Below are 11,803 nucleotides of genomic sequence, written 5' to 3' on the forward strand. Positions count from 1 at the left end.
TTTCTCCCTCTAATGGGAAAAAGTGAGAAAATTTTGTTGCAAGCCCTGTCTATGTACTCCTGGAGAGGGATGTTTCCTAAAAATGTTGCAGCTTGGCTTGTTGCCACTACATCTGTTTGCACCTCATCAATGGGTAGACCCAAATATGGATGAACTGCCATCTCCCTCGCCTGATAGGAAACTCTACGCTCCTCCTGCCAAACTATCCTATCATACTCCAACATCTCCCGAGGACAAGTGTCAGCGAATACTGTCACCCTGCCAGCTGTCTGTGAATTTGTCTACTCCTCATCAATGGTTGACCCCAAGGGTGGTTGCTCATACTCCACCACCACGGGTTCAATATGAACCTCCAACTAGCCCTCCCTAGAAGTCTCACCATGCATATTGTGCACATCCTCTGTAATGCCCCACTTAAATCTTATCCTACAAATTTTGTTAATATTTACATTATCTGAAAATATTGAGAAATATTGGTCTAATATAAATTTATGATTTCCATTATTCAAATTCCCCACTTACCTTCTCAAATTGAATATTATGTAGGATATGGTCTCCTTCCATTATTTCATAATATATGTATTCATTTCACATTCCCCAATGTACACTCACATTTACTTGGGAGAAGACATAGTCCTCTCCATCTTATCATCAATATATATTTATTCATTTCACATTCCCCAATGTACCCTCACATTTACTAAGGAGAAGACATGGTCCTCTCCATGTAAGTACATTTCACATTCCCCAATGTACCCTCACATTTACTTGGGAGAAGACATAGTCCTCTCCATCTTATCATCAATATATATTTATTCATTTCACATTCCCCAATGTACCCTCACATTTACTAAGGAGAAGACATGGTCCTCTCCATGTAAGTACACTTCACATTCCCAAATGTACTTTTCATATTTACTTGGGAGAAGACATGATCCTTTCCCATTAAATTCTCAATTTTATATTCATGTCACAATTCCAAATGTACTCCTAGCTTACTTGGGAGAAGAGAAGTCAACTAAGGATGGATGAGAAGTTAATGACATTAATGAGAGGTGGTTGAGGAAAGAGGGTATAAAAAGGGAAGGGGAAAGGAAGAAAAGTGGGGGGGGGTTGGAGTCTTGCTTAGGATTGTGGGGGTTGGTTGTGATTGTTTGGCCTTGTTATGATTTTAGGAGACCTTGGAAACCTGTGGAGGTTTCTTGGGCTTGAGAGGAGGAAAAGTATCATTATCTAGTTTTGCACATTCTTTTTGAGGACACACTATATCTGGTTGGACTTGGGCACGGAGGGCTAGGGAACCTGTGGAGGTTTCCTGGGCTAGGAATTTATTTCCTAGTTGACTGGGAGGTAAATTCGGTTGGGTCGGTGATAAGGAGCGTTTAGCTGGAGCTATAAGACAAAGGTATCATCATCAACCACCAGAACATGTATTTTTCCATGGATTACTCTTGTTAAGTTGATATCAATGGAATGCTCACCTTAATTTATGTTGCTTATGATAAAATGATATGATGTTAAATGTTTAAAGCTATGTAAGAAGGTCAGTAAGCTCATTTTATTACTTTTAAATCAGCAGGAAAATAGATCTGTTAGTGTATAATAGAATGAGGCTCTAATAATAGGAATCAGGCCCTTACACATGGTATCAGAGCCATGTTCAAAATCTGGACCCAAAACCCACTAAACCCAAATTCCGTTATAAAAGCTTATAATCCTCCTAAGTACTTGTAATATATATCTATATATATATGTTTTAGATTGAAAACGATACATTAACCTCTTAAAAAAAAACAAAAAACAAAAAAAAAAACCCCAAAAAAAAAAAAACCAAAGACTTTAAAAAGGTTTGGCTTAACAACGATTTAATCATTCTTATGCCAACAATCAATATGCTACATTTCCATTTTGGAAAGAAAAGATCTCTAAGAAAAGATCTCTACGTTGCGTACATTTCCATTTTGGAAAGAAAAGATCTCAAGGTTTATGTAGGATCCACATGCATCTAGAAGAGAGGAGGTTTATGAGTATATATACCACAGCCATCAGAGAGGGGCCTTCGATTTATTTAGACTTGCCTGAACAAGCCCATAACCCATTGAACTAGGTACTCAGGATATTTTTTTTTCGTGGGCGGTGGCAATATTCCATTAGATTCAATCCAGCCTTCTTGCCTCCGAGAATACTTTGAAAAAAAATCCACAGTGGAATGGATAGCAAATTAATCTTCACTGCTTCCTGCTTGGCGGCAGTTTCATTAGCTGTATTTGTGTATGCGATTCATCACAGTGAGAAAATACTCGACGTCCAATCGCAGATGAAAAACCTCAAAGGAAGTTCAAGTGCATTTTCGCTGGTAACTCCTAGTCGCCCTTTGTACACTTTCAACACCAGCGGGAACAAAATGGGCAAACCTACTTTTCTTTAATTATATTTTTGTAAAATCTACCGCTTCCATTTGGAGTAGTTTGGTACACTGCTAAGCCAATTCTTTTCAGTTTTAAATACAGAACGTACCAAAAGCACGAACTGCAGTGACAGTTGGGGATTTTCAAAAAAATATATAGGTCTAGTATGTTCAATTAGAAGTTCGAACGACGATTTTAAGTTTAAATTTGACGGAAATGGACTTTTCTGGGGTTCGTAATCTCTAAATTTTATGCAGTTAGAGGGTTTCTATCATTGAGTTGGCGATTCTAATTGCGAATTTGACGAAACATTGTTACATTGTTTAAATGAGGTTTTGGCCTGTAAATTATTCGTTGAAATGGTGATTATGAGTGTAAATTTGACGGAATGTTTGTTTGAGGTACGCAGTCCGAAGGGTCGAAACCGGGACCTGTGCCATAATAGTTGTTCCATAATCAAATTTCTTACTAAATAGTTGAAAATCCAGAAAATTAGAATGTCAAAATGTCAAAATATCTTAAGGCCAGGTATCAAATGCGTGCTCCTACAGACAATGTAGCATCAGGATACATAGTTGTTGGGAACTGAGACCTATAACAATGTATGTAGCGGATGTTCATAGGCAATTCCACCAGTGAATTACTTTCAAAAGTAAGATGAAATATAAACATTTATTATTAGAAATAATGCCTCTATCATAGATCCATCTGCAGAGCTCTGGTAAGATGGAATGAACTCAACAATGTGATCAACCACAGAGAGAAACCAACCGATTTCCTTGCGCCACTTAGCTTTCCTTTCAGCGGACAGGGGCTCCAATTACCATAGCTCATCGAAAGTGGAGGCTGCGTTCAATGGATGGATCAGTCTGTTTACTTCACAAATAGAGATTTTTCATGAAATTCCATGAATGCCCAACAACAGCGCTATCATTGCAACATTTTAATTTGTCCCAAATCTAAATAAGAGTCTTCTATGCTATGTATCTGAGGGGTTTCATACCCGAAAGATTGGTAATAGCATTAGACAAGGCCGTAGCTGAAGAGACACCCTTGTTTCCTCCAGACATGTCCTCCACCAGTAACCGCTTGGCAAACATCTCTATCACAAGTTCAACATCTTCCCAAAAGCATTGTTAGGCAGGATATCCAATCAACCATCAAATCCATATATATTCAATAACATACATAAATACTTGTAGAATTCTTGTATTTTGTGTCTTTCTCTAGGCAATAAACATAAATCAATATTGAACCCTCACTGATAAAGACCTACAGAGTCCATAGAATGGCAATCATCTTCTTGCTTCGATCTCTTGCTCTCGGATTGCATGTCTGGAAGCCTGTCTGGCCAAGCATCTATTTCCAGAGCCTGTGTCTATGAATTTTTAGGCTGCGAAGAAGGGGTATCATCCATATCAAAATCCTCCGACTCAAATAAACCTTTTACAAATACAGTCAAAGCAGGCACATGTACTTCCATGGATCGAGATTGTGAATACCTCCTCGATCTCCCTGTGGTACCTTCCATTGAAAGCAGACACATGTACTTCCATGGATCGAGATTGGGAATGCCTCCTCGATCTCCCTGTGGTACCTTCCATTCAAAAACCCGATTGAAAAAAAAAAAAATTTGAAATGAAATGTCCATATTGGAGATACTGGTTCAGACAACATTATATTAAAAGAGAATTTTTTTTCCCTTTTTTTTTTTTTTTTCTCTTCTTGGATTCTAAATTGAACAAGGGATACTCTAGCCTGCCAACTGTTACAAAAAACTTCCTAATTCAGCAAATTAAACTTGAATTCTCTCTTTAATACCTCCAAAATCAAGGAACTTCCGAGGCATTCCTACTCAATACAGATCTGAAAGACTCAGATCAAGTGTTTCAGATGCAAAAAAATCGCAGAGTGGAATTATTTTTCAGTTTCTGAATATACTGAGAAAGTTTTATTTGTCTATTAAGCTGCCATTCATTCACCCATTGTGGTTTCAGCTGGGTTGGGAGAAGGAAATCTAGCTTTTGTGGTGCCTATGGATCCTTGTTTCGGTTAACGTATGACTTGTAGTCTTACTTATGAAACTCAAGATGGAAATATCAAATATATTTTCATTTATAGTTCCTAACCAATTTCCCCGGCAGACTAGAGAAATATGAAACCTGATATACCACTCACTTCTTCAACATCAATCAACTTCTAACCTTCATGATTTCAATTAAATAACATTTTAAAAATCCTTTTAGAATCCAATGCCACTCAATAGTGGAAGCATTTAAAAATTTCCACTCTTTTGACCCAATATTCTTTTTAAATGTTGAAGAAACCCACATTGCAGAATAAAGGTTGTTTTGAAATATTTTGATGTTTAAATGTGAAAGAAACTCATATTACATAAGCGATCAAATTTCAAACTGGACAGAAAACCTCATAATTAAGTTCTGTCGATTTTCCGAGAACCCCTATTGTCCTTGTGATGTAATTTTTCTGCTCCATGATGCACTGATTTGACATTTGAAGTTAACACATACAGTTTTTCAAAAAAAAAAAGAAGCAAAAACTGAGAGTTGCATGTCAACAAACTATATATCTACAGAAAAAAAACAAACCAGGTTGTTCAAAACACCAAGAAATGGTTTCATTCAAGGTATCTATGTTACAAATATTCAGTTTCCATTAAGGATTACTTTTGTGGATCTCATAATGCTTATGGTGTGTTTTGATACAACAAAAGTTTGATATTAGACTCCATTCATTTTATCCTTTCGGACTCTAATTAGGTGGATTGGTCTCTCATAAAGACCTGGTTTAAAATTTCGAAGTCAATGAGTGTCTGACAGCACAAAGATAAAGTTTAAACCATGAATGTATACAAAAGAATTATTTCATGCTTTGGAGGTAATCTCTTTCAAGCATATACGAAGAGCACCCAGAGTCAATTGAGTAAAATACTACATTATTTGGAAGACAGCAAAATTTTTAGCTCCATGGCACCTAGAGGGGTTTAGAGCGATCTTAAATAGAACAGACATTAAAGGCAATTAACATAAGTTCACTGCTTAAAGATATTAAGAGAATGTCAAAGAAGCCTACTGCAGAATTTCTAGTTTGAAATGTTGATCCAAGAAGATGAAAAGAACCAACAAGTTCTCCGAATTTTCTTGGATTTAATCTAGCATCCTTAGCAAGATCCGAGCAAGATATACATCCTAGAGGTTTCCCATAATAAAAGAATTCTGAAAACTATGAGTTGTTGCTTATATTCTTCAGATCACAATCCTCAAGTTTGACAGATTGCTAATGCATGAAAGTGGAAACTATTCACTTCATACTTTCTACCTCAGCATCAAAACCAGATCCATTTTATGTATTTGACATTGGCAACAAAAAGTAATGAATGGTTGCGTTCTCCAATTGAGAGGCAATTCTAGCTTCCAATAGAGTTTTGTATTCGCTACAGAGCTCGTAGCCTAAAGATTTGTGAAGAAAAGAAAAGGGAAAATCAAGAGGTATAGAAGATGTTTCCACAGGAAGCAGTCTAATAACACATTCTGTAACTTTTTTAGGCTTTCATTTTTCTCTGGTGTTCCATTTATATCATCTACAATTTGCTGTCTTTTCTCGATAATAATCCATTTGGTACCATATTGAACTATTACTTACCTATTGTCTGGCTAGCTTGCACCCATTTTTTTTTTTTTTTTCCTCTGAAAAAAAAAACAATTCCCTGCAGCCAGCCGATCCCAGAACTCATATGCTCACGTGGTGCTTCTTTTACGCTCTTGAAATGATCCCATGGCACTCCCCAGATGCTTCTAAGATGGTCTAGTAGTGCTCCTTGGTTTCTCTTGCCATTCATGTTCCATAGTCCACTCTTACCCCTCATTTTGAATGAAGCTTTGCTTGTTATTTTGATCACACACACACTACTGATTTTGATCACAAAGCAGGTTTACAGGATGATAAAGCTTTGGGTGGCCTAGGGACATATACGTGTGCTTGATTGGAGAAGTGTGTTTGATGATGTTGATGCTTTGGTGGTTCCTCCATGTTGATGTGGATAGATGGCTCATGTGATGAGCTTTGATGCCATAGTGTATTATTGATGATGTGACGTGCTCCTAGACATCGTGATGTTTACATTGATCACTTGACCTGGTTTGTCTTAGCACCTTGGGGCTTGTTTCTTGAGTACCCACAGATTGAATGAAGTTGGTGGACTACAATTAACTGAACTCATAGTAATATCTTCTTACACTCAGGAGATAAAGAATATATGCATTTCATGCAGAAGGGAAAGCAGGAAAATGGGAACAAATTAGGCTGGCAATTCGTTTCCTTTCTGATTTAGTACTTAATTTGATATTTGTGCAATGCATGTGTGCAGAGAGAGAAACAGATATTACAATGAAATCAATTCATGAAGATTTCCAAGCTCTTTTGGCATAGGGCCAGATAAATTAGTTAGTGCAAAGGACCTGAATCAATGAATGTTGTTGGACATCAGTCATGCAAATTGTCTGCAGATGAAATCTGTTTCCTAGTAGTAATAGTTGATGATTTCAAGTATTATGACCTACAAAAAAAAATTCTACCAGATGGAGATAACTTCATTTTTATTCATTAGCCGAGCTACTTATGAAGAAAGAATGAGAAGTTCTGTAGAATTTCAGAATATCATTAATTTTAAAGAGCATGGAATAGAAAGGGAATGATCTTACAAGTACTACATCTGTGATGAGGTTACCAATGAAGGCAAGAAGGGAGAACATAACACAATGTTATTAAAATATGAATTATGGGCACAGAAGGTGATGAATTTTATATTGCACTGGTAAACCATGGACCTGTCAGCAGATCTTAAATCCTAACCCGACTAGCACATTGCATTTTAAGACTATTTATCTTTTCTACTTCTATCAACTAGCATATGCATATATATATATATATATATATATATATATATATATATATATATATGTGGAAGAGGATACAACCATGAGTTTTGCTTGCAAAATTGTTGCTGAAATTGACCTTGTTGATTAAGACGTTACAAACATTACAAATTACATTGATAAAGAAATCCTTGATTTGGTACTTGATTGGAAAGCAAGGGTAGCAATAGATGATGACCACTCTTTCTATGGGCATAACAATTCCACTTACAAAACAAGTGAAACTTGATGGTGGAATTATAGCGATCACCTCTTTAGTATCTCTTCTTAGGGTTCTTTGATGGAATACCCAAGGTCTCACAACTATGTTGACAAGAAGTCAGACATAATGCCTTTTACTTGAGTTGAATGTGTAGCCATGCACTTGAGTTGAATGTGTAGCCATGCATGATTGCTTTGAAGGAGTGACATTGGAAGTTGACGCAAACAGATTTTTCTTCATATGTGGAAGAGAAATCTTGTACAATTTCAATCAAATAATTAGATGTCCTTCATCATGATTGGGTCAATGGAGAGGATCTAGTTTCATCCAGATCTTTAATGTCACATGGTTCAAGGGATAACAATTTGAATATTCTTGATCACGTCTAATATCCTGAAGCACTGATAACACAGAGTATGTATTTCCATGAAAACCTGCAAATCCTCTAGAAAAGATAGGATATGTAGATAAATTTGGAGAATGTTGGAGCCATGGATATCTAAAGGGTTTAACCCTATTAATGATTGTCACTGTCTTAGGTCTATCCAGAAACCTATGTTTCAAGCTCAGATGACTATCATCAGTAAATGTTTTATCTAGTAAATTTGAAGATTCCACTAATAAAGAACCATGATTATTAGTAGTCAAACATTAGAAGGCACTAATGGAACCCTAGAGAAGACATGGGCATTCCCTCTTAGAAAAAAAAAATGATTTGAAAAACAAAAGACCTCTCAAACATCTTTAAATAAGAATAAATTCAGTCCTGAAATAAATTTTTAAGATTAAAAAAAAAGAAGTCAATGGGCAGCTGGCAGAGTTGGTATATTAGGAAGGGTTCAGGGGTTTGTAGCCATTAAACAACTTGGATTTGATGTTTAGGGAAGAAGACTTTCTAGCATTTCCAGTCATATATTATCACTTAAGAATCTAGTAGCTAGTTATGATTTTCTAGGTCTAAGGAAACTGGAGCTAAAAGTAGTTAAATTTCTACTGGACTCTGTTAAGTGTTGCTATCTATAGGAGCTAGCTCGCATTCTTGCAATTTTGAATATTATTGATTTTTATTGATTGTTTTGACAAATTCTAGTTCAAACCTCCATCACCATGGGAGCAGTTGTCTTCTAGTTAATTAATCTCATCATTTGACAGTTCTTGCACGGTGACAACATCCTTACAAGATTATATTTATCTTCAAGTTATTCTCCAAACAACCATCTTCAAGTGATTAACTGTCTTCATGTCATGAAAATAATTTGGTCTTTTGCTGGCTAGACTAAGACGACTACAATTAAGGGATATCACCTAGGCTTGGACACATCTTCGGATCCGAGGAGTCTCCTATATATGGTATGTTATATTGACCCAATCGTCTAAGGCCAATCTTCAAAGAAGTTAGGGAGTCTTTTGTATTTTTCCAGCTTCTTTACATTTAAAGGCTCCCATATATAGCATGACTTTTTGACCCAACGCGCTTAGGCTCATCTCCAAAGAAGCTAGGAGTCCTTTGTGATTATCCCAGTGTCATTACATTTGAAGATTGTTTCCCTCGTACCTTCATGGCTTCAAAAGTGAGAAAGAGGCTTTATATTAAAACAGATCTTCAACATACTTCTACTACAAGTTGGTTCTATGTTGATGTTATGCATGCGTCAAATAAATTTTACAAATAGAGCTAGAGTCTCCCTTTGAATAATAATAATAATAATAATAGGTCATGGCCAAGCCAGACACGAAATTGGTTTATGAGACCCCTTGTTTATGGGACAAGCGATCCACCTCCTTGCAGTGATTTGACTACTAAAGTCTGTGGAGGTTTACCTTTTCTACTTCCCTCTAGATTTGAATCTATGACCTCTTACAAGGAAATACATGTTCTTAACCATTAAGCCCACCAAGGCCATTATAAGCTTTATCTTTGTACAAATTTTAAACATTGCATGCTTTCTATAGATGAATGATTATAGAAATAAGCAGATGAGGTTGTTAAGCTTCTTGGAACCTATAAGTAGATGAGGTTGTTAAGCTTATTGGAACCTATAAATGGAGACACCAGATCTGCAATATAGTGACGATGTCACAACGAAGGCCTAATTATAGAAATTTAGTTTATGGTTGTAATGCTCATGACTTTTGTTGACTAGCATGTGTCATTTAAATACCCTCTACTTTAAACATAGGGATATAGTATAGAGTGGTTTGAGTTACTACGAAGCCCAAAACATGCCAAGAGTTTTTCCTAAGTGATCCAGTACTATCCTTACCATTTGATAGTTCTTTTAAGGCATGGTTAATTGGTTAAAGTGTTCTTAATTGAATTGAACTTCTCCAAAAATCGATTTTCACTAGAATGCATCAATCTAGCATGGTGAGATTCAATGTAATGGTTGCTTCTAATCCATACATATTAAGCATAGTCTTGTAACTAAGTATGCTTTGTCATGTTGTTTGTTTACTAAGACGAAGAAATCTAGAAAGTAATCAAGAAATTAGTTAATAATGAATAGGTACAGGTAACAGAGAAAAACAATAAAACCAGCAAGCAAACAATCCAAAGAAAAATGGGTTGACATGATGTAACCTAAGGTTGAGGAAAAGAGGATGCCAACAATTATTGCATGGTGCATAACAGATGGAGGCCTAACAAAGATGGTCTAGTGGGGTAGAATTTTCTAGTGAAAATATAGATTGAATACCATGGGCTTGTGTAAGGCTTACTCTGACAGTTGTTTTTAATGATCTTAAATTAAATGAGAAGATCAATTCGTAGAGAATTTGGGATTTTAGAATGGAAGCTTATTTAGTCAATAAAATACTAGTGAAAATATTAGGATACACTTTTACCCTTATTCTAGTGTTGAATAAAAATGTCGTGAAAAATAATGTGTCTCTAGTTTTGGATAAAAGGACCCTCAACTTTCTTTGCAACTTTTGTGGTCACTAGCCACTTATGAAAGGAGTAGGCATCTTTAGAAATGCGATGCCATTTAGAGGGGAAATACTAAAAGCAACAGGGCAAAGGCAATTATTCCGTTCATTTAATTATTTCTCATTTGTCTGATCATATTGTGAGCTGTAATATATATCATGAGATTGTTTTAGTACTAGTAAACAATGATTAAATATATAATAAATTTGAACCTTTTGACATTTAGAGGACATTCCTCTCAATTTACAAAAAAAATAAAGTATGAAAATCATGTTGGGAAACAGTTTCTGAAGTTTGGAGTCTTTTATTTTCAAGATTAACTAAATGGGTTGGAAGATGAAAAAAAAAAAAAAAAAAAAAACCCATCAAATTGGAAGAGCGGGACTTTTATATTCACTAAGGTTTTAAAGGAATTATATGCATAAAACTTATACTAGCACCTCCTAGTGGAATTGATAGTGCACTAATCTGTTGCTTGCTATTATTTTGGTTTTGGTACCACCTTATAGCATATACGGGTCCAAATGCTATTTTCCATGATGGACAATTGAATCTGTTTCAACTCTAATTGTTATTGAGGGGTTCCACAAGGATGTCACATGAGCGTTTATGATGCCCATTTTAACATAGATAGCCACCTATGTTAAGGTTCTCTTTTGCAGTTCCATGTTGTTATTTATGAACATTATATACATCTGGTTGGACACATGAAAATCAATTGATGGATTTGGTATTGATGATGGAAATGTTGGATGTATGACCAAATGTATGACTTACTTGGTTACAATTTATTTAGTGCATGACTTGTCAGAGTTATTATTGCATCATATAGGCTTATATATATATATGATTTATCTAATCAATGACTTAGTGAAATTATGATTTATCTGATGTAAGATTTAATTCCAGCATGAACCACAAAAATTGACACGTGGACACTGGGTTTGATAAACATGGTGTTTAAGATCATGTATCTATATCTATTTTGTGGTTATATATATGCATGGATGAGAACTAAACTACAGATTGGAAAGAACTGTATGATAACCAAGATCTAAAATTCCATTGGGGGAGGTCGAGACGACCAATGAGGAAAGGTACGATGTACATTGTTCTATTACATTTGGTATCTACTTGATATGCACTCTTATGACATGAGTAAAATGCAAATGACAGGTGGCAAGATGACCTGACTGGATTATTCGATGACAAGTCCAACCAGCTCTGTAGTGTGGTCCGTGCTCTGAAGGAGGGGTGGAGGTGTTTCCCACCGTGTATCCTCCGAAACCTGGAATCGTGGGGAGGACAG

The sequence above is a fragment of the Pinus tabuliformis genome, chromosome X (genome assembly GCF_031772625.1).
Source record: "Pinus tabuliformis cultivar Carrire ecotype Pingquan chromosome X, CPIR1, whole genome shotgun sequence".
In the NCBI taxonomy this organism is placed as follows: domain Eukaryota; kingdom Viridiplantae; phylum Streptophyta; class Pinopsida; order Pinales; family Pinaceae; genus Pinus; species Pinus tabuliformis.